Source organism: Prionailurus bengalensis, chromosome A3 (assembly GCF_016509475.1).
Source record: "Prionailurus bengalensis isolate Pbe53 chromosome A3, Fcat_Pben_1.1_paternal_pri, whole genome shotgun sequence".
NCBI lineage: Eukaryota > Metazoa > Chordata > Mammalia > Carnivora > Felidae > Prionailurus > Prionailurus bengalensis.
The window spans coordinates 131116658-131141122 of NC_057354.1; positions in this window are offsets into that span (position 1 = coordinate 131116658).

The following is a 24465-nucleotide window of genomic DNA, read 5'->3' on the forward strand; positions in this document are numbered from 1 at the left end:
AGTATATGTAGGTACACATTTACGCACATGTTCAGATGCATGTGTGAATACAGAGATATAATATATATATTTATATAATCACACACACAAAGCAGAGAGATAGATGCACTATTTAAATATACATTTATGTGGCAAACGCATAAAATATGTACGTGCATACATACGTACTATACTTAGACGGTAATATGTGTGCATAAATCTACATATAAATCTCATGAATTATTTTAAAATTCATCCTTGTTCATTTGGTTTCTCTTCCTTGTGTCCTTGACACCCTCCACTCCACCCGATTTCATCAGTAAACCCTCTGAGGGGGGAGCATTTACTGAAATGTTTCACACTCCCTCATTCTTTAAACTACACGCCCTGTTTGGGTGCTGGCTGTGTCCCAATAACCCAGTGTTCGAGGGATGGGACAAACAGAATGAAGCTGGGGCTGGAAAGAATTCTAGAAACAGCTCATAAAGACGTCCCACTGAGCTCTGACAGAGCTCGCAGACCTGGAGTTACATTACAGGGCTTGAGGCTGGGTTGCCTCCGATGAGGCGTCCCTGTTCAGCCTACGTGGCTTTCCAGCCAACACCACCTTTGGGACTGCTGAAAAAGGCCCCCGTAACCCGGGATGTGAAGGAACAATGGAAAGTATCATTTTAATTGCAAAACTTGCGTGAAGACTTAGGAAATTGAAAACTCTTTATAAAAGTCATTCCCTCAAATAATAAATAGCATTGAAAGCCTGTGGGTATTTCATTCATGGGTCCATTTATTTGAGAAATAACTCCTCTCCACCTACTGGGACCGTGCCGGTCACTGGAAAGAACGAGATGAATGCTGTCCCCAGGGAGCCCACGTGTAGAGATGGCTTCGAGCACAGAAAGTGCAGCGCGGTGCTCCGAGCTTACTCAGGCGGGCATGCACAGGAGAGGGTCCTCTTGAGATGTGATGGACAGACGGGAGGGGGTCAAGAAAGAAGACAGGAAGGCACCCCAGTGAAAGGAACAGCATGTGCAAACACATGGAGATAATGACAATCGAGCAACACTGCGGAGAAACAAATCACTTATGATGGGAGGAGGGATGCTGGACAGGGACAGTCCGCAAGGGAGAGTGGATCTGTCAGGAGACAGGATTTGAGAAGAGACAAGGCCAGATGGGTAACATTCCAAAGTACCTAATGGAACTTTGCGTTTATGTTAAAATCAGTCAGGTGCCCCTGGAGTGTACCTGTGATCTTCAAAGTCCCAGGCTGCAAACTTAAAACCAAATGATGATAAAGAATTGTATGCTTCAGGGGCGCCTGGGTGGCTCAGTCGGTTGAGCGTCTGACTTCGGCTCAGGTCACGATCTCACGGCTCGTGAGTTTGAGTCCCACATTGGGCTCTGTGCTGACAGCTCGGAGCCCGGAGCCTGCTTCAGATTCTGTGTCTCCCTCTCTCTCTGCCCCTAACCTACTCCCATTCTGTCTCTCTCTCAAAAATAAACAAACATTTAAAAAAATTGAAACAATAAAAAAGAATTGTATGCTTCAGGGGCTCCTGAATGGCTCAGTCGGTTAAGCTTCTGACTCTTGGCTTCAGCTCAGGTCATGATCTCTCGGTTCATGGGTTCAAGCCCCGCATCGGGCTCAGTGCTGACAGTGCAGAGCCTGCTTGGGATTCTCTCTCTCTCTCTCTCTCTCTCTGCTCCTCCCCTGCTAGCTCTTTCTGTCTCTCTCCAAATAAATAAATAAACTTAAAAAAAAGAAAAAGAATTATATATTTCATTTTCTTCCATTTCTCATTAGGTGTCAATTATAGTAAGAATATATTTGATGAGAATTTTACTATCCATCTCCGAACTTAAGCATATGTGTTACTTAAACCAAGAAAAAGGCAATGTTGAAATTCCTACTTTTTTTTGTTTTTTGGTTTTTTTTTGTTTTGTTTCACTAAAAACAGAAGAAATGTACAGAACTCAGGTTTAGGGGAAAGAGTAGAGCTTTGGGGGAAAGTACATTTAAGGTCCCCAATTAATGGCCTGTCTATATCCAAACCACCTCTTTATGAGTGTGACTTTAGAGGTCCTCCCACGTACAGACGAAATCCATTTTTCTACACTGAAATACTCAACCAAAGAGATTCAACACACTATCCGAAACAAATATGGACACAACCCTCTACCTTGTGTTGGCCAATGGGATAAGTAGATAGACGTGCAGAATGACAGTTGATACTCAGGACGGTGCACTTAAGCTCTTGACCATGGACCCCTGCCATTCCCAGAGAACAAGCCCAGGTTGGCACGCCGGATGGCTGAGAAGCCATGTGGTACAGGGAGCGGGTCTTCCCGGATAACACCATCCAAAATAAGCCAACCCGGCAGTTGACCAAAGACCCAGGAGTGAACGCGGCCCCAGTCAGTGGATCCCGGTCCAAATCAGCTGAACCTCCCACCTTGCCCGTGGACTGGTAAGCAAAAGTAAATGCCGATGCCTGCTGATCACTGAGGGTTTGTGGTTGTTTGCTACACAGCGTTCTCGTGGCACTAGATAATCACTGCAGATTTGGAATCTAAATGGTTGATCTAAGCTCTTCCACCTCCACCCTGAGCTATGTGTCTTTGTGAAAGACATCTCATCTTTCCGACCCCCGGTGTCGTTCTCTATAAAATGGGAATAACCCATATCCATCAGCAGGATTTTGTGAGGATCTGAGTGACGTATGGAGTGCCGAAATCTAATAAGCACTCAGTAAATGGAGCTGTGATTATTATTTCCCCTGCATCGGTGTGGGAGTCCTTATCCAATGGCTCTAACAGCACAGACCTTTAAAAGTCATGCTCTCTATTGAGGCCAGCAACCAATGCCCTGGGCTCAAACCGGTTTGGGGTTCTGAGCACCCCTCCTTTAAGCCTGACTTGTGAAACCACCAGCTAATTTGAAACAGTCTCCAGAGGACCACAGAAGTCTCCACAACCATGATGACCACGGGGCTGGGAGCCGACTGCCCCGTCTGAAGGGTTAGGATCTCTGTTTCCCTGCCTGGGCCCGGCCGCCATTCTCCATGCCTGGAGACCTTCCGTCAGAGCTCAGCAATGGTTAGCAACTGGAGTCCCACTCAGACCACCCAGAAGCCTTAGCTGATGCACTTGGCTGCCTAATTAGAACATGAACTGATGGGAGCACAATGTTCCAGCAGCCTGCGCCTGCCGGCTGCCCTGACTTCGGCTCCCTGGGTCACTCCGTGGGGGAGGCAATGCCTTTGATCTACAAAGCCCACATCCACTTTGATCCTGGTCACCTTCAGGGTCAATCTTTCAACAACTGGCCCTTCCCACCATGTCAGTCACCTGCGCCCCGAGACAGACATTTAATATTTCCAGATGGAAAGAAACCAGGAGAGACGCCGTCTGCTTTCTGTGGTGAAGCCAGAAACACAATTCCAAAGAGATCCGAGGCGTTCCACGCGTTACGTTTTATCTTCTAGAATCCTGTTAGCCATAGGAAAAGAAACTTCACCAGGCAGCAGGCGCTTTCACCCTCATGAGCACAACCAACTTGGGATCAATTGCTCTCTAAGCAACCGTGGCAAATCCCCACACTCTTCCAATCTCAGTTTTCCCATCCAGGAACAACAACTCTTTCTTCAATAATAATATCTGTAAAGTGCCACCAAACACAATGCTCCTGTCCCACCTGCAAACTGACACATCACCTCACGTTTTGGGGGCAAAGGAATAGATACCCCAGGACCCAGAGCGAAGAAGAGGCAGACTGGAGATGGGAGCGTCCAGGGCTTCTAGTCTCCAAATGCCCTGCCGTTTCCACGTGGTAGCCCGTCAGCTGTGAACTCAACTCATCCGTAGGTTCTTTCGTCCTTCTGGAATCTTCCTCTGTTTGGCTCAGTTGGTAAGGTCACCCGGTGGCTGCCGCCAGGGCAAAAAGGGACTCGGTATCCATGTTATATATTAGCTGCTCCCCGTGAAGTTTGCCCGTAAACTTGCGGTGTCCGAGCTAACTTTCCAGATGATTCGTTTAGTGGTTCTTCAGCTTTTGAAAGTTTAGCTTTTCCCTTTGGGGTGGAATTGCTGCTAAAATGGTTGGTAACACGACTGTTCCTTCTCGGGAGAGACTGCTGACAGCAGGTTCAAACTTGTCTTGAGGACACAGTGTCGTTAATATAACTATTTATGAGACTATCGTGACGACCTGTTAGAAGACTCTGTCTCACAGTGGTTCTGACAGCCCACCGTCTCCCCATTCACCCGTCAGGTCCTCCACTCTCGCCGATGTTTATCTCCAGCAGTCTTCCCCCACTTGACCTGCTGTAGCAGTGATTCTCACATCAACGCGACTATAATCACCTGGGAAGTTTGCTAGCCATGCAGATACCAGGACCCCACCCGAGAGATGCTGTAGGTCTGGGGTGAGGCTCAGAACCTCCCAGTTTTAACAGGCTCCCCAAGGACATGCTGAGGCAGGTGGTCGGAGAATCATGCCGTGAGAAATACTGACGCCCTGGGCTGGAAACCAAGTTATTCAAGTGTTCATCTATTCAACAAATATTTTCCAGGATAGGTACTAGGCTTAAGACACGCTAAGATGAAACACACTGGCCTCGGTACCCTGGACGGTTCACGGTCTCATGAATGAACGACCTTAAAACAAACAGTCGTCAATTCCAGACCGAGGGGAGCAAGAAATTTGCACTTGGGAGCTCTCTCAACCCAATCGAGGTTGAGTCTCCCATCAAGGAGACTTTGCTGTGGCACCAAGCACAGAGCCCAGTTTTAAAAAGGGAATTCCTGTTCCAGGAGCAGGAGTTTCATTCTGGGCAAAGGGAGCGGGACATGCAGAGTCAGGGTGCAAAGAGACCCGAGACTGTAAGGAAATGTAAGCACAGGATATGGAGGGTGTGTGGAGAGTGACTAAGCTAGAATTGAACGAGACTAACCCTATGGCTTTACTCCCCGAGAGGAAGGAAGGGAGGGTTGTCTTCCAAAGGTCATCAGAAGCAGGTGAAATGTTTTCCTCAGGGCCGTGGCGTGATCGAAGCTCAGTTTTAGAAAAATGAAGTGTCTCAGGCTCCTTCACTTGGCTCTGTATCCTGGAAGTCTGGCTTTCTTGCTAGTACAGAACTGCTTACTTAGGACATTTTTTTTCTAAATGTTTATTTCTTTGTTTTGAGAGAGAGCATGTGCATGTGCGAGCACGTGTGTGAGTGGACGGGGCAGAGAAAGAGAATCCCCAGCAGGCTCTGCCCTGACCACAAGGAGCCCCACGTGGGGCTCGATCTCACGAGCCGTGAGATCATGACCTGAGCTGAAAACAAGAGTCAGATGCTTAACCGACTGAGCCACCCAGGCGCCCCTTAGAGCACTTTTGACGCACACAGAAGTACAGGCAGGCCCATGAGACTATGGAGATGTTTTAGATACACACACACACACACACACACACACACTTCTCCTAATCACATGGTAATAAGCGGTAAAGACAGAATTCAGCCCCACATTGTCTTGTTCCAAAGCTCATGCTCCTTCTTTGCCACGTAGCTTCTCAGCACCAAACGACCCATTGCTATTAAGCAAAGGACAGATACGGGCATTCCTGAGAAGCGACGTCTTGCAGGTGAGTGCACGACCCCCCTTCCGTTTTCCCCACATTGACAGCGGTGACTCCTTTCCTGGGGGTGGGCATCTAGAGACATGAGTGTCCCCAAAGCGTCTCCCTTCCTCTCTTTTTTCTCCAGGAAAGGTAAGAAATGAACCCATAATATTTCTTGCAATATCTTCCCAGGCCCCAGCTCCCATTGTCACATGGAGTCAAGGTCACCTGACCCAGGCTTCTATTTGGGTAAAATAATTCACAAAGCCCTTCCTAGGAGACAGCCTGGTACCAAATGCCAAAAAGCAGCAGACGTGGTCATGTGTCCAGCATCGGCCCAGCGTGTGACTAAAACTACTCATCCATGGATTCGGTCCCCCCACAGCCTTTGGACAGGCCTGCTTCCAGACAGGGCTTTCCAAGGATGTGGATCTTCCCGGTTTCTCTCCTGCTGGCTCGTTCTTACTCTCCATCTCCTGAGCTTGAGTTTTCTGACGGTCAGTTCTAGCCTTCCCGGAAACCTTTGGGACTGCTTAACTGCCTGGACACCAACGACTGGGAACGCCTCAAGCATTGTCATTCATTGGCCCTTTTCCCCTCCAAGTGCTCGCTCCTCCGGTACTTTCTTTCTCTTCCTATAACCATGAACACGAGGATCCAAATACTCGGATGGCTTGAGCAATGTCGTTGTGACATAAAAGGAGAAGCGTGCCATGTGTTTCTCCTTTACTCACACATACAACTTCAGACACCAGATGTGTGAGTTTTTTTTTCCACAACAAGCAACTCTCTGAGACGCCAGCTGGGTGTCCTATAATTCAATTCAACTGTGACTCTAAGAGGAGTTGGTGCAAATGCCACAGGTTAAGGGCTCCATCCCACAAGGACCGCCTGCCACCTTAGAGGCCATGCACAAGTAACCGGTCTCCAGGCTGCCCGCAACTTCAGTCCGACGTGGCCATACGTTGGAGGCTCCCACAACCACTCTTTGGATTTGATCATTTGTTAGAACAGCTCGTAGAACTCAGGGAAACACTGACATCAATTTTCCAGTTGTTGTCTTATAAAGGCTACGATAAAGGATACGGATGAACCGCCGGATGAAGGTGCACACAGCGTGAGGTTTGGGAGAACACTGAGCTCAGGAGCCTCTGTGCCTGTGGAGTCGGGGTGTCCAAGCCCCCCAGCTCACAGATGTGTTCACCAACCTGGAACCTCCTCGGCCCCTGTACAACTGGGAGTCTCATGGATGATTCATGATGTAGGCGTGATCGATCACTAACCTCATTTCCAGACCCTCTCCTATCTCTGAAGAAGGAGGGGCAGGGGGGCTAAAAGTTCTAAGGGTCTAATTTGCCTTGGGCTTTCTGGAGACCACCCCCAACCCCGGAGCCCACCAAGAGTCCCCTTTGGAGGACAAAAGACACTCCTGTCACCAAGAAAAGTGTAAAGATTTACGGGCTCTGGATGGGACGCTCCTATCAGAAAGGAAATTACAGAGGGTCTTAAGAGCTCTGTGCCCAGAACCGGGGCCAAAGACTAAATGTCAGAACAAAATATTCCCCTAACACTCTTATGTGTAAGGATATCAGGAGATCTGTGTCACAAACAGGAGAGAGCTGTGTGTGTGTGTATTATTTCCCTGTGCGCCAGACATTTAAATATATGATCATTTAATTTAAATCTCAACAAGAAAGCATCATTATCCTCATTTTGCAGAAGTAAAAACTGAGGCAGAATAATTAAGCGACTCCCTCAAAATCACTCTGGTAGCGTGTCCTATATCCGGGCTTTAAAGGAAAGGTTGTAGGGTGGCACCCATTATCCCACTGCCCCATCTCTTTTCTTTTTGCCAAAAGAATATTTTCACTTTTATTTCCTGTACCCCGTGTATCAATCCTGGGGTTTTCAATCTTGGGACTCATACCCTGGACGCCCATCCCTAGAATAACAGCGAGTGCCCCAATGCTTCGCGGGCACCTCTAGAAACTTCAAGCCACACCCATCTCTGAACCCAGAGGCATGTGAACCCCTTCCAGTCCCACACGTACCATAGGAAATCATGTGTGTTACGACAAAGACAAAAACCCAGCAACAATGGAAAAGATGTAGAGATGTCAAGTTCAGTTTTTGAAGTTTCAATGTTTATTAATACCATTTGGGAACTGGCTGTTAAATACGGCCATGAGGGAAGGGAAGACATTCTCTCTTGTCTTGCCGCCCTCCAGAGTCCCTCTGTATCACAGCTGTGAGGTTTCAAGGGGGGTGGAGGGGAGTTCTGTATAGAAGACATTTCAAAGATGGAATCTCGTGCAGGAATGAAGCAGTGTGGTCCCAGGGGGTGACGCTGAGGCTTTCTTCCTAATTAAATCCTCCTGTTTTTCATGTTCAGCCTCCCAGCACTGTTTTTGGATTTACCACCCCCAAAGAATGCAAAAACTCATCTAGAGCACTTGATAAAATACATATTGAGTAGTATTCGTCCAGGGCTAAAGATACTCACATTGTATAATTAAGGCCTCTCAAGAAGCAGGTTTGAAACGAACGGGGCCCAGGCTCAGAAATGTTTGAGCCCAGTGGACGTCCCTGGGGCTGGTTTTAAGCTGGGTATCTACCTGTCTTCGGGTCATACGTCACTCAAAACCGGCCCACCTCTCCTGGATTTTCCATGGCACTTTTCACACCATCTGAAGAACCCGGAATTGACTAGATTGTCGGTGAGGTTTCTTTCTGCTCCTTTTTAAAAATACAAACTCCCTTAGAAATGTAACGGAGGCTTTTATTCAACGACACTTGAGTGCAAATTTGTGTCATCACTGCGCTTCCTTTCTAACACCTGGCTCTAAGCCATCAGTTCAAACAATAGACTTTGATGAAGAAGGAGGGCCGGGGAGGAAAGAAAAGGCTAAGAGCTCGGAAGGAGAACAAAAGTTTCCTGAGACCAAAGGGGTCCAGACAGCCTCAGGAGGTCAGAATGTCTCTGTATGACCGAAGGTATTCCTCCTAGTGTACGAGAGGCTAGCTGAGCTCCTAAGAGCGGAGGCCACGAATGGAAAAGATACGCCAGCTTCCTCTCTCCCGGGGGGTGGGGTACAGGCCGAGAGGAGCAGGCAGTGTGGCCCAAAGGAGTCAAACCAGTGCAGGCAAGGAGTTCAAGACACGGATACATAAATAGTCCTGCTTCCAAATCTAAACTCAGCTCTCGGTTTGGGGACTGAGAAGGCTGCATTTGAATACCTGCTGGTCTATACGACGGGAATGTGCTATGGAGCAAAAAATAACGCTGGTGCCTCAGCATTTTCATCCACAAAACTGAAATAGTATGATTTGCTTTCTAGGATGACGTGACTGTTCTAAGGTCACACTGGGAGATGGTGGCAGAGGTAGCATTAGAAATCTGATCTCCTCGGGGCTCCTGGGTGGCTGAGTCTGTTAAGCCTCCAAGAGCTTCACGCGATAGTGCCACACTTGGGACACCTGCCCTCACAATCTCGGTTCCTGCCTGCCTGCCTACCTGAAGCAAGTCAGGATAAAATTTCTTATCGCTAAAAACCCTTTTCTAATTCTTGAGACTATGACCAGATGGTACGAACAGCTGAATCTCCTTGGGAAAATCGGGAAGAAAAGGCAGGAAACAGACGAACACAAAAATAATTTTCAAACTTTCAGGAGAGGGGGGGGGGAAAAAAACTGTGCAGAAGAGAATAAAAGCTATGGATTCAGAAAACAAATCCTTGGAGCCAAACGTGACGGGGCGAAGTGCTCAGAGGAGGCTGTGGGGGACAATGCGTGCGGGGACAAAGGTGAGTGTGATGAGAGAAACTTGGGGTGAGGGAAAAGGAGGCACAGCTGGTGCCCCAGCCACGTAACCCGAGGGTCAGGGTTGGCAGGAAATGCGTGCTATCTGGTGACCTTCAACCTCTTGGCCAATGAATGGACATCATGGGGCCGCTGCGGTGGCTGACTCTTGCTGCTTGCTCGTGGATATACCGGTCACATAAAATCTTCTTCCCCTGTTAAAAGAGAGGATTGCTTTCTAGTAGTACATTCGCGTTGGTTCACGTCATTGAACGGATATAGAAAGAAAGAAATAGAATGGAATCGAAATGGAGTCAGAAGCTGGCAGGGCTTGAGAACCAACCTTTGCTGGGCACCTGTGGAGGGCCGGGCAGCCCGCGGCACCCGGCACTCCTGCAGGTCCCAGTTGTCGCGTAAGCTCTACGAGGGCTGTCCCCATTGCACAGGTGAGAAGACCGAGGCTCCGGATGGGGCAGTGGCTCGCTCAGGATGAAGGGATGAAGTCGGATTCAGGACGCCGAGGCTCGGGATTCGTTTATGTCAGGAGAGGTGGATTAAACGACTTTAGCCCAATCGGTAAGGGTGGATGCTGAAGGAACTTTGCACGGGGCTCTGACACCTTCCTCCTCAGTTGTCTCCACTTCATACTCCGTTACTCTGCTTGGTCCCTGGCTCCTTCCAGCGAGGGGACGTCTGTGCCTCCACGGCCCCCTTCCAGCCTCCACCTCCTACGGTCACGGCCCCCCGGGCCGACAAGTTCACACGCACACACGAGCCCCGGGGCCTTCCGAGAGGTGGGCAAGCCACCAGCCAAGCAGTGTTCTCAGGCAGCCGATTTCTCCCGGCACAGCCCTGGCAAGGGGACAAGTACTAATTATTCCACTTCCAGCATCCTGCAGAAACGGCAGTGACTGTGTGCTGAAAGCCAGCCAGGGCGGCCTGCTCGGCTCCACGGTTGCAGAAATTCTCGCTCAGAGGAAGTCGTGGCGGGGCAGATGTCCGTGCGTGGGGGGCTCGGGACTGTAGCCTGGAAACGAGTCCCCAAGTAGGAAGCCAGTCTCTCTGGTTTCCTGCCTCTCTCTTCTCTTCGGCCTTATCTTTTCCCCTCGTTTATTCTTTTCTCTTCCCCCGCCTCCCCATCGCCTCTTTCCTTCTCACTCCAGCCTCCCCATCTCCTCTACAAGGGGTTCATGTTTCTGCCTCCTTTCTTCCTTGCTTCCCCCCCGCCCCGACCTTCCTCCCTTCCTTCCCTTTTCCCTTCTTTTCACCTTTGCTTTTGGCCTGCTTTTCTGTTTCCTGAGGCCTCCCATCTAGGGGCCACATAACCTCGTGCTACAAAAACCTAAAACGAAGTAAGATCTAACCACGTACGTATTTTTAATAGTCTGAAGGTCACGGTTTCCTAAGAGCGAGCTTCTGGCTCTCTCTTCCGACTGTGGAAAAGGTTTAGGTCTCCCGATCTCAAGATGTGGGGTGATCTCAGAGACCACCTAGCCCAATCCCCAGCTGGTGCAGGGATCACCTTGGCGACGCATTCCGCAGGTGTTGCCCAAAGAGCAGTCTCGGAGACTCAGAAGTGGCAGACAAGAGTGGAGATGTGTCTGAGCGGGCAGCTGAGTCCAGCGCCCGTGTCGCCCAGGAGGGGTGGAGACTACAAAAGCAGCCAGCTCCAGGATGGGCACCCTCTGTTGAAAATCCGTCGGGTCCGTAGAGAAATCTGAGCGATAAGAAACCCATCACGGCCAAGCAAGCTCTGCACGTTAAGTGGCCCTCGGTGTTCTGCAGGGTCCCGCGGTAACTGAGCGAGATATTACGGTGGAAGATTCTCGTCGAAAAGGCCCCTGCACATCCCTGATTTTACAGAGGTGGAGAAAAAGGGAAAGGTACTTGTCAGTTACCCACAGAGCCGGGACTAGAACCCAAATCCTCTGACAGGAATTCCTAGGGGACCCATGGGGACACAGTTCGCTCCCTAAGTAGAGCGAGCTGAGAGCCCTGGCTTCTGAAGATCTACCGTGCAGACCCACGTGGCAACTACCCTCCTCTGCCGTCTCACACGTCCTGCCTCCTGCTTCCTCCTCCTCACCCCTTCCACCCGCCCTCCCCTTAGTTCCCACGTGTCCCCGTTGCTCAGATCCACTCATGACGCACGGTGGCCTTCCCAGACCAGCGGCCGGACCCTTGTCCCGAACAAGAGGGAAGAATGCCACACTCGCTTTCCCCTGCCAGCACTGGCACTCGCTCCAGAGCAAACACTCATTCTGGGACTCCAGCCGCCCGCGTGCGAAACGATCACTCACTGTCGGTGCAGGGACAGGCGTTGGTCTGTCTGCAAGGTTCTGCAGCTCTAGATGCGTCGGGCTGGATGGCAGTTGAGAGATCATGTCCTCCTGGCCTGGCTCGGAATGGAAAAGCAAAGCCCAGAGCGGGAAATGACTTGCCAAAAGGCACGCGTCGCACCGAACGCTGAATCCGAACCAAAAGTCCGTCTCCCGTCCCGGTCTCCGAGCACCCTCCGGGGTGCAAGACGCGGGACTGGGCAGCAAAGGCTGGCTTCCTTTGTTGTTTCTTCCCTCCTCCCTCCCTTATCCCCTCCTCCCTTTCCTTCTCATTGGATTAAAGTAATTTATAAGTGCTTTGTGCACTATATTTTGTCTTTTTTACTCCCGTCTATAAATGCACTCAAAGGCGTTCTGAGTTCCTTTCTCTGGCTTGGTTCCCTCTTTTCTTCCCATCCCAGACAGAGTGGGGGACGAACCTAAACAAATGACTTCCTACATCCTCTTCAGACCCCGAGTGGGCTCACGCAGGACTCCCTGCGGTCGCCAGACGCCCTCCCGGTCGTGCCGCCGACCCCGCGCCCTTGGCGTTGCAGGCCTGCGCTCACGAGAAGGAGCAGGACAGGCAGAGAAAGAGCCGAGGAAGGTGGAGGTGGCCAATTCCCAGTCGGGCTTTGTCAGTATGGAATGTGCAGTTGGGTTGGCCAGAGACAAAAGTGGAACGTTTGCCTACAAATTCCAGAGGCCTGAAGCCATAAAAAAAAAAAAATCTCAGTGCTGGGCCAATGACAGCAATAATCTTCTTGCCTCGCTCCGGAGATGAGTTTCAGGGGTTCTTTCCCTCTGGGGACCTGGGCGGGGAGGCAGGGAGGAAGTGGAAGGTGTTGGGTGGGACACAGACCACGGCCGGCCTCTGAGGTCAGATAGACCCTGATTCCAACCCGAGGGGACCCCAGCAGAGGCAGTCAGCTGACCTTATGCCCCGGGCCGTCGCTCACAATTGTGTGACCTTGGGGAGGTGACTGTGGCCAATCTCCATTTCCTCACGCACATAATGAAGTTGATGACGCCTACTTGGCAGGATTGTGATAACGATGAGAAATGATGAGCAGAGGGCCGAATGATGGTAGCTGCCCTGATGATTATTCTGGTCACTAGAGAGGAGAAAGGGAGGACCATGTGAAAACATCGTCCATCTCAGCGGGACTGTTCTGGACAGGACCCTGGCAGGCAGCTCAGCAGTGGTGAGCCTGAGACTTCAGCATAAGAACTTGCTGTATTTGAGTTGTGAGTCTGGAGAGAAGCACCCAGAATGCTCACCAGATGGGTGTTGTATAAATAGCATCTTTGCCACGCTGTGGTTGCTGCCCAAATATCCTTACCGAGAACTCCGTTGTGTCTGCACTTGCCAGTGCCCCCCAGACCCTCCGCCTTGGCTGGGTGGCCCCTGGTCACCCTCAGACTTGTCCCCACTCCAGGGCTCCAGGCATTCCACGAGCAGTGAGTCCTCAGCCACCTCCTCCATCAAGAGAGCAGCACCAGGGATCCGGCACCAACCACAGCCCCATCCAAGTTAACAGGCGCGTCTCCATCTGGCCGAGCGTCTTCTGTCTGGGACGCGGCCACCCACACCATTCTCCGATCTGACAGTCGCGCTCGCGATGATTCAGCTCAGCCTGGTGCTGCGGGACCCGCTCTCCTCCGGGGCCCGGAGGCCTGTCTGATGAGTGAGCAGGAAGTGTGGGCCGCACCGCCTCCCGTCTCGGAGGCTGGGAGAGCCCACTCACATCCGAGGGGCTAGGGAAGCGTCTCTCCTGTCATCACTTTTAGCCTTTTGAGCCTCACGACGTCTTTGAGACATGAAGCACGGGAGGCCCAGACAGGGGGGGTCAGGCAGCATGGCTTCCGGTTCTGGTTTGGTCACTAGCACCCGTGTCCCTTGAACACTCATTTTCACCTCTCGGAGACTCAGTTTCCTCATCTGTACAATGGGAAGAGCACTGTCTGCCCATCTTCCCAGAGGGGATACCGTTAGACTCAAGAGAGATGAGGATGTGAATGACCAATGTCAACTATAAAACCCCAACATTTCATTGATAGAAACTCACTGCCTCCCTGGGAAAAGATACTTTATCCCCCAAACTCTCCCTTTTAGGAATTCAAGTGCCCACTGGTTGGAGGCAGGGCTTGTGACCAGGTTTTTGGAGATTGGAAGGACAGGGAATGATGAGGGTCTTAGAGGAAATGGGAGAGGTATTGCTAGATTGCTGGAGTTTGCTACATACAGCTTTTTTCTTTCCCACATTTCCTGCTCCCCACTCTCCCAGCATCCCTTTCTGAGGAGACTCTGAGAGTCTCTCCTTCTCCGCACATGACGCTGGAGACACAGTGATGTGAAATCTCCAAGGAGCTGAGAGAGTAACAGGGGAGAAGGAAGAAGAGGGAAAGTGGAATATGGCTTGTGTGGCTGTGACAGAACAAAGCGCTGGACTCGGGAGAGAGTGAACTACTCAGCTGGGTGCGAATGGTCTCGGAAGCCTTGTGAGACAGATGATACCACCTGTGTCTCACACCCGAGGAGACGCACACTCAGGAAGGTTGGATGACTAGCCTCAGGTCATAAATCAGCACGTGATGTAGCCTGGTCTTAACCCAATTTCCTAGGGTCGCAAAGATGATTCACTTTCCATTACACCGTTTTGAGCAACTTTGGCTGCAATGGAGGAAGTATGATGTGAAAGAAAGAGAGAAAGAAAGAAAGAAAGAAAGAGAGAAAGAAAGAAAGAAAGGGAGAAAGAAAGAAAGAGAGAAAGAAAGAAAGAAAGAGAAAAAGAAAGGGAGAAAGAAAGAAAGAAAGAAAGAGAAAGAAAGAAAGAAAGAAAGAAAGAAAGAAAGGCTTTTGCCTGTATCAAGATTCATAGAGTAAAAAGAGCTAACAATGCTCTTCATAACCTTCTACTTCACCAGCAAAGGACTTTTGTTCCAGGAGCCCCTACCTAATGTAAGCCTGTCCCTTCTTCCATTAAGACTCCAGGCTCGGGATACCTGGGTGGTTCAGTCAGTTAAGCATCCCACTTCGGCTCAGGTTATGACTTCATAGTTTGCGGGTTCAAGCCCCATGTTTCACTTTGTGCTGATGGCATGGAGCCTGCTTAGGATTCTCTGTCTCTCTTGCTCTCTCTTCCCCTGCCCCCCCCTCTCTCTTTCTGTCTCTCAAAAATAAATAAATTTTTTTAAAAGGCTCCAGGGGCTATTGAGATGGCTTTTCTGACACTAACACTGACCTCTCCTCTTTCCGGGTCACGGGGCCAACTCTTGAACCCCCTTGATGCCCTCTGATTCTCCTTCCACCTGACCTAACCCTCCCCAATTTTCTCCAAGTTCACTCAATGAAACTTGACATCTGTCCTTATTTCCCGAGGTCCCAGGAGCTACAGGTGCAAGGAATAAAAAGAACGTAGCTCTTGGAGTCACAAGATCTGGGCTCAGGTCCCAACTCTGCCATGAATAGTCTGTCAACTTGAGAAAGCTCCCTGGGGTCTTTGAGCCTGTGTTTCCTTGTCTATAAAATGAGAACATTAACACTGACCCATAGGCTTGATGGGAGGTTTAAGTGATGTGATTTATTACTGAGAGCCTAGGGAAGTATTAAGCTTCTGATTATTATCAGCACAGGGGGAAATCCACAGATAGGCTTCTGATCCGGAATCAGCTTTTTTCTCTTTTTCCTTCTTTCTCCTAGCTTCACTGAGATATGATTGACATGTAACATTGTACGAGTGGAAGGTAATGACCTGATGATTTGATGCATGTATATATTGCAAAATGGTCACCACGTGCACCACTCACATAGGTACCATCTTCGTGTGTGATGAAAACTTTGAAGACCTACCCTCTTAGCAACTTTCAAGTGCACCAACAGTACTGTTAACTATCGTCACGGTGCCGTAGTTAGATCCGTACAAACTTCCAGGTATAAGCTCCTTCTCTTTCAACACCAGACCGTGTTGAATGCCTTCATTTCTATAAACTTCAAGCCATCTCTCTGGAAATAATCACCTTTCTGGCAGATGCCTCTTGCCCTTAAGCTCTGAACATATAAATCAGCTCAATCTCAGACCTGCCTGCTTCCAACCAATGCATAGTTTTTCTCCTCCTCCTCCTCCTTCTCTCCTCCTTCTCCAACTTTTCCTCCTCCTCCTTCTCCTGTGCTTCCTCCTCCCTCTTCCTGAAAACTGGGTTTCTCTTTTCTCATGAAGTTTCGGTCCTGATATTATTAGCTGTTTTGAGCCCAGGAAGAAAGACATCATCTGGAATGAAGGTTCTGTGAATCCACCTTGGGACGTTTGGGTCCAATATCAAGAGTGATCACCTCCAGCACAGTCTAGACTGTAACTGGGGCTCTGAGGGGGAAATAGCGGTAGCAATGCTGCCTGAGTCGTTAGCATTTGGGCCAGGACCCAGGTTTGGCGTGAGCAGTCTGTGTGTTCTCAGGAGCGTGCTCTGGCCGGCAGGGCCCGGCACACAGTGACCTTAGGGAAGTAGGATCTAGCTCTCAGTTCTTGGAATCGTCACCTGTATGCCACTGCAGCTAGCTGTGGGTTTTTCTCTCTAGTTACCCTGGAAGACTTAAACAAAAGGGAGAAGCCATCCCTTGTGAGATTCTTTCTCCCTTGCTTCGTCTTTAAGTTCTAAGCCTACATAGAAACTGAGGAGAGAGGGAACGTATACCTCCACACTCTTGCAAGAAGACTGATATCTGACAGAGTTCACTGAACTCCATTGTGCGTCTTGGGGAGAAAGTCTGTATAATTTCCTTTCAACATGGGGGTGGTGGAAGGTCAGGGGGACAAGACTTTCCTGAGGCTGTTTTCTCAGCTGCAGAAAATACATGATAATGTTGCATTTAGTTGAATCCAAGCTGCCATTATTTTATGCGCTTCTACAAAAGACAGAAAAATGTTGCCGATTATACGGACACGCTATTGACAATGAAATACATCCTGAAATCGGAGATGCTAAAGTGTTAAGAAAAGAAAAGAAAAAGCGTGCTAGACCAAATTAACTATGGCACCTATTCCAGAGGGTTCCTATGAAGATTAATTAAGATCATGCATCTGAAAGTGTTTTAAAAACTGTTAAGTACTGTAGATATGCTGTAATATGTAACAGAGACAGCACATCGCCATGGAAAAGCATGGGCTGTGCAATCAGCCAATGTGGGTTCAAATTCCAGCAACGTCCCTGTGTGATCCTGGGTGATGTCTTCCATCCTGGTGGATCTTCGTTATCTACCCTGTGCCATGGAGGTAGGAGTCCCTGCTCTGCTTCTGTCACAAGTGCGGGATCACTAGTATATGCTTTCCCTTAAAAGTACTTATTATCTGAAATTTGAATTTAACTGAAGATCCTGTTTTTTTTTTTAACTTTTATTTATTTTTGAGAAAGGAGAGACAGAGCATGAGCGGGGGAGGAGAGAGAAAGAGGGAGACATCGAATCTGAAACAGGCTCCAGGCTCTGAGCCATCATTACAGAGCCCGATGCAGGGCTCGACCTCACGGACCACGAGATCATGACCTGAGCCAAAGTTGGACGTTCAACCGACTGAGCCACCTGGGCACCCCAAGGATCCTGTATTTTTATTTCTAAATCTGACAGCCCCCTGTAAACCACAGAGATTGCAAAATGTCACGTGTTGGGGTCCGCTGGGTGAGAAGAATAAGACTTGGCAATGTTCAAGGGGCAGAATTAAGGGAGACCTGATGATAATCTGAGGCTAGGAATTCTTATAAGCTTCCTGGGGAGGGCGACGGGGGGGCTGGGAGTCAGCGTAGGGTGGGGGGCTCTGAGAGACCACGGAGGCAAGTAGACACAGCCTCTGAAGGCTGAAGGCTTGGGTGGCAAGAGAAAGCAGGCAGTGCTCAGATGGTGTCTTAGGGAAAGCCAGGAGCAGCGGGGTCCAAATAAATGCCTGAAGAAGAAGAAGAAGAAGAAGAAGAAGAAGGGGAAGAAGAAGAAGAAGAAAAAGAAGAAGAAGAAGAAGAAGAAGAAGAAGAAGAAGAGGAAGAAGAAGAAGAAGAAGAAGAAGAAGAGGAAGAAGAAGAAGAAGAGGAAGAAGAAGAAGAAGAAGGGGAAGAAGAAGAAGAAGAAGAAGAAGAAGAAGAGGAAGAAGAAGGGGAAGAAGAAGGAGGGGAAGAAGAAGGAGGAGGAGACAAAGAGGATGACAGCTAAGTGATTTCTAGCTGCAGGAAGAGAACCCAAGAATTGCATTAAGAACATGTTCCAATGTTTTCCAATAAATGAAGGCAAAGCTGTAAATTATCCATTTGTTATTTTTGTAAGATTTTCAAATCTATGATTTTTTTTTTTCCTATTTTGTCTCCAGTTTCCGTATCCACCAAAAAGGCTTCTCCTCCTCCCTTGTAAGGAATTTTTTTTTCTTGCAAATGAAGTCTCCAACCACACCAAAATTGTGGATGTAAAGCTCATTTCTCCCTTTCAGGGCCCACTGGATGGATCCTAGGCCGGCTCTGGGCTTAATACTACCACCTTGTTCCAAGGAGAAGGCTGGGTTTGTGTGGTGCTCGGTTTGTTTTGACTTTAGGAGCTGCTAAATTCGGGTCTTTGATATTTGACCGTGTTGCTGAGCTATGGAAATAGACTTGGATTTTAGTCAGTAAGAACTGAATGGCATTTGTATTTCCTCAGAACACACTCATACCTGTGGATTAGGTAGACTGGGGTTAGGATTCCTGGCTTCCCAGCAGGGAGAAGGAGTCCCAGGACCACAAAGTGCTAGCCCACACTCTTGCAGCGGGTTGGCGAGAGCTGGATTCCAGCCCTGGAGCCCCTCCTTCCCCACTAGTTGTCTTGGCACTTCAGTTAAACCATCTGGGCCTCCATTGCCTCATCTAGGAAACACGATGGATACTGTCGATGTGCAGGGTTAGTTATGCAGATCTTGTGAAATAACATGCACGCAAGGGTATTACAAACTGCAAAATGGCGTACCAGCATCAGCAACTCGTATATATTTAGTTTATGGGCAGAACCGGGAGGAGAATCTCAATATTTCTAGATGAAGACTTTATTGCCTATTTTCAACACACGCACACACCCTCACGTAGGTAAATGAACCAGCTTCCCAACGTGAAGCGTTGTCCCTATGCTGAGATCTCTAGCCCTTTCACTGGAGGCAGGGAAAGCTGACCATGACTTTGGGATGCCCTCATGCAAGGCAGGATGGCATGGAACAAGGCTCTTTGGGGACTGACACGCCCAAGTGCGTGTCATAAGAAGCTACAGAGACGAAAGATCTTTAAAGAAACTTCGAATCTTTCATCATATTTGTGTAGGCGGAAGAGGGCTGTTCATAAAGAGTAAACTAGTAAGAGCAATAGACATTCAAGATCTTTTTCAGCGCAATGTAAGTTTTGTTAAGAAAAACAGGAAGGAAAAAAACCAAGAATATGCTGGAAATATGAGAGTTTACTGCCAATTAACAAGACCGACTTCCAGAACCTACATGTGGAAAACAGTATTTTTACTTAACCAAATAGGCATCATTTTCTAGAATTTGTATTATTAAAAAATATGATCTATATATGGGCATTTAGAACCCAAAGAAATCTTACCAGTCATTTAAACCACGATGTGCCTTGAACACAGAATTTGAGAACAAAGTCCAACTAAAAAGAGATTTTGACAGTCGCTCATAGCAGAGAAGGACAGAGCAAGAAACAAGCTACAGTGCCCGGCTCTCATGAGCATAATGTTTTAAGAGTACCAAGCCCTTTTTGCCTTTATGTGGAATTCGTGTGCATTCTCCTACCTGGAAAATAGAGGGGTTGCTTCTTCGCACTTCTTGTCCCCGAAATGACAGTGCAGCGGTGATGCACCGAGCATTAACACCGTTGGTATCCAAGTTTTTTGACGGTGACCCTGTGTAGTGACTTTCTCGAAGAAGCTGTCTTCATTTACAGTGAGTTCTCACGGGTCCTCTATTCTTACTGAGACAGCAGGAAAACAGTCCCCTCTCAGGAGAGCATGGTGGTGGCCGGTGCTTCCTGTGCCCCAGAAACTTCAGGAGTGGTCAGGTGGCCCTCAGTTTTGTTACCTTCTGTACTCTCCAGCCCTCAGTAGTGCGCCACTCTCATTTGAATCACATCTTCAGAAGATGCTGGCTCTGTTTACTTTCCACAAAGGTTAGGAAAAGAACCATTTGGGCTGTAGAGATTGGCTAGAAAGATTAAATACTGGCCAAACAAACAAACAAACTGACACGAATTACACAAATGCCTCAGAGACAAAAGTTTCTGGGACAAACTCAACGCAGATATCAGTGTTAGAAAAAACCTAGTTACCTCCAGGCAACTAGATTCTAATATTAGACAATGAAAATCGTGCACCCAGTCTTCCTCCTCTTTCTCTTCTTCCTCTTCCCCCACCTTCTCCTTCTCCTCCACCTTCTCCTTCTCCTCCTCCTCCTCTTCCTCCTCCTCCTCTTCCTCCTCCTCCTCCTCCTCCTTCTTTTTCTTCTTCTTCTTCTTCTTTTTCTTCTTCTTCTTCTTTCTTCTTCTTCTTCTTTCTTCTTCTTCTTCTTCTCCTTCTTGTCTCCTTCCCCCCTCCCCTCCCCTTCTCCATTCCCCTCCTCCTCCTCCTCCTCCTCCTTCTACCTGGAATGCTAGAAATTCACAGCTAAAATTGTGTCTTCTCCCAGCAACATCATCTAAGAAAAGTGTGATGGTCACTCCATTATGCCTTTTACTTTGAAATCAAAGATTTGAGCCCTAGTTTTGCTATATTTTATTTTGAGCTGTCTGGAATCGTTTTTAGAGTTAGTCAATATTAAAAAAGAATAAGTAGAATAGGTGAAAAGTTATCAAGGGATACTGTAACAATTTGAAGAGAAAGAAGTAATATAAGAGACTATGATACCATAGCTTTGGTCTTCCTCTCTGCAAATTCTCATCCTTCTTTTTTTCTCTTATAAAACTATTCTTCCTTTTTTTTGATGCTGCCGAGACTGTCCATCACAGTGCCCAGTTCTATCCACTGGAGTGGACACCTGAGCACTGGTTGGTTAGGAAGAGTATCCTTATGCCCTTGGCTCCACTGATTGGTTCAGAGATAAGCAAGAGACCCCAGCAGAACCAATAATATTCTTCCCTGGGCTAGGTATATACATATAGGGAGAGAAGATGTTTCCTTCTGCTGGAAGTTATAAATCTTGGGCTGCCAACAGTCATATCACCACTGTTGGAGGCCAATTAGGACTAATGAAGCCAACCAAAGATAAGCAGAATGGAGAAATAAAGACAGAAAGGAAGAGAGAGCTTATTATTGAGCTTATTGACCTGGCTGAACCTAAAACCTGATGTATCCAAAGATTTATACATTGTATAAATGTATACAATACATTGTATTGTTTCTGTTGTCAGAATATTCTGGGTAGGGTTTTTGCACTTAGGAATGAAAATTTTCTGAATAATAAAAAGAGGCAGCGTGGATCACCTTAATGGATTAAGCAAAGGAATCTTGTCTTCAAGTTAAATCTTACATGAAGTCCCAGTATCAAAAGAGACAAAATAGCACATGGTGGGTGAGTGGAGGGAGCGATGGAGAATCCAACTTTTTCTCCTTTGCAGCCACATGGTAGACCTTGAGTCATTTCTGTGGGACCCTAGGGCTTCAAGTAACCAAGTTTAAAACCATTTATGGGGCATAGGCTCTCGAGCTCACTAGATCATAAATTTAGTGAGGGCAGGGACCACATTTGTCTTGTTCTCTCCCGTAACCCAGTGCCTAGCACTGGGGTCAGGGAATAAATGCACAAATATTTTTTTTATGTAGACTGACTGATAGAGTTACTTCCCATTTGTGTCTCCCTCACTAAGTTCCATATTTCTCTTCTTAAATATAAATTTCTTCCATAGTTCCTGCGAACGTCAATATCTATGCTATAGTATTTAGCATGGGTCCCTTTCCACCTAGTCCCCCCAGAACGCTGCATTTAGAAGGTTGCACATGGGACTTGGGATCATGAGAAGGGCCCAGGTCCAGGACGGTGTGATTCTGTGCAAATTCCTCTCTCCTTCGGGCCTCCATTTCCCCATCCGTAAAGTGAGGGAGCTGAGTTAGATGAGCGATGAGCTCCCTTCCAAATCTGCCATTGCATGACTTAGTATAGAGCAGGATATTGATGACTCACTTAGCAGGATAAACAAGTTCTCCTAATGTGCAGTCTGCTAAAGTAATGAGCAATGAGCGGGACTCTTTCTAAACAGAAAAAATTTTCACACCAGACAGAGTCCAAAACCTCTGAGGGTTAACTGAGGGGAACTATAATACTAAGCAGATGAAGTCTCTGAAATAACATTGCAACACCTCCCGGCATTCCTCTCCTTGTTTCCATAGGACGTCTCCTGAGTGATTGAACTGCTATGCATGGGGACACCTGAGGTCACCTCCAGCCCTGGCCCTGGTCCCGCTCAGCCCAGCACCCTTTGCACTGTGCTGCAGAAAGGCCTATTGGGCACACGGAACATCCAGAGACTTCCTAGGGAAACCGTGGATTCATCTACTGCCAATTGGTAGTCATGCTTCTTTTCTCTTTCCTCTTAGCAAATGTTTGGTTCCAGAAATTCTGAGGGTTCAAAATAAGCAAATTAAGAGACAGACTGTAACTGGTCATCCAACCATCACAGGAAGCCATGATCGAACCTCTCAGGAAGCCATGATTGAATCTCTTGCATGTCTTACCCTATTTTCTAAATATTAGAATAGACAAATAAGGTAGGTAATCTCGTCCCCAAATTACGGACAAAGGAACACAGAAAAGCAACTTAGGCAACATCATTCTGTTTCAAAAAGGTAGAGCCAAAATTCAGACAATGACATTTTACTCCCTACATTTTCAACCCCATTATGTCTGTAGGCATGTGCAGCTATGTTTTCTTTTAATAAATGTGAGAAAATAAGCTTTTTGAAAACCAGGATAAAACTATTCTCTCCAACTGGTATGATACCGGCAACATAAACTGTGAGTCTTGGTGAAAGCAGATCATTGAGTTAGACTTGAGATCCAGAAGGGAAAATGGCCCAAGAGGACAAAATGCTCCCGGAGCTGCTGGCATGGGACGGAATTTGCTCTAATCATTCCTGCACTGATTTTGTCCAATCCGGGCTGTCCCCTGTGGTGTTCTACAACACGAACATCCCGAAACCAGAGGGTGAGGCCAACCTCTCAGCAAACCCAGTAACAAGAGTTACATAATCCTCTTTGGCAGAAATTTTAATCCTAGGAAATCAATCAAGGCTCACATTTAGAGGCGTCTTTCCAGAGTGTCTTTCTAGATGGCGTCAGTCCCCAAAGAAGGATCTCTCTTTCGTGAAGCTTCTGTATTCTCTGGCAGGCTGTGCCACCTGTGTCAAAGCCAAGCACACACTCCTGGGGACTTCGAAGGGACTGTAAGGTATAATTAGGTAAAATTTGTGTCTGTGCCTGGGACAGAAGTGATCCTGACAGCATGGTTTATCATATTACTAGATGCTCTTTATAACACCTGAGAAAAAAATTGTCAGTGTTTGATGATAGGAAAGATGTGTTTTCCATGATTAATTAATGAATTTTATTTGCTCAGACCCTGTGCCTTTCATAACTTATTGTTCTAGCTTTGGGCAGAGGCCAAGAACATACCATAGTCTCCTACGGATGTGCTCTCCGATCATTCTACCTAAAAATACTTATGTACCTTCTTGCCTCACAAATGTTACTCATCCTTCAGGATTTGGTCTTGCCGTATGTCTTTTTTTTGTTGTTGTTTTTGTTTTGTTTTGTTTTTTTCTGTGCATCCTTTTATACTTCCCCTGTGATCCCATAGGCTGGATCAAGAGGCCCCAGAATGCCTCCAGATTCCCTATGTTAGAGCAATTCTCAAGGAGCATGGTGATAGTCTAGTTTCTCGTCAACTTCCCCATTGTACCCTGAGTTCTTTATGTGCAGGAATGATGTGTCCTTCATGTCTGTATTCCCTGAGTAATGCTTGGTGCGGAAGTCATCAACAATATTGCAGATTTAATGTCCGACTGAATGAACATACAAAGGGAGAGAGAGAGGGAGAAAGGAAAAAAGAGAGGAAATGAAGGTGGAGGTCAGAATCAAATCTATGTTCGATCCTAAAAGTAATTACCCTAGAGTTTTAAGCTATTTTCTTTTTCATCCTGTATCCTTTTATTCTTTGGCTTCTTTTCTTAAAGTTGTGTGAAATTTTTTTTATCCAGAAAGAGTACAGGGACTTAAGTCAATGGATAACTACGTGTAAGATCCATGACGAGGGGCTTAGCTATAATAATACCGATACGATTGACAATTCTGCTATCCCCAGGTCTCACCAAAGCACCAGAATCACAGAGACGTGAATTGTTGGGACATCTGTGTCACAGGAGGTGTGTCACAGGCTGTGGGGAAACTGAGTCAATAACCTTTATGGTCATTGACTGTTCCTTGTATCAAAGAGGCAACTGCACCTTCCAAGCCCCTCTCCCTGTTGGTGGCGGGGGGGGGGGGGCAGAAGAGGGAGGGATGTCTTTCCAGACAGTCTGCAACTAAGCAGCTCAAAGTAAAAGCGTAGGCAAGTGCACTGGTCAGCCTGGCCCTCCCCCTGCCCTTGATGTTTTCAGTCCCCACCCCACTCCCATACCTTCAGGGCTAATTCCATTCACAGAAGTTTCAGAAATCAGCCAAATAGTTGTCAATATTCCAGTTTTATAAATCACACTTGGGTCTGGAGAGTCTAAGCGAG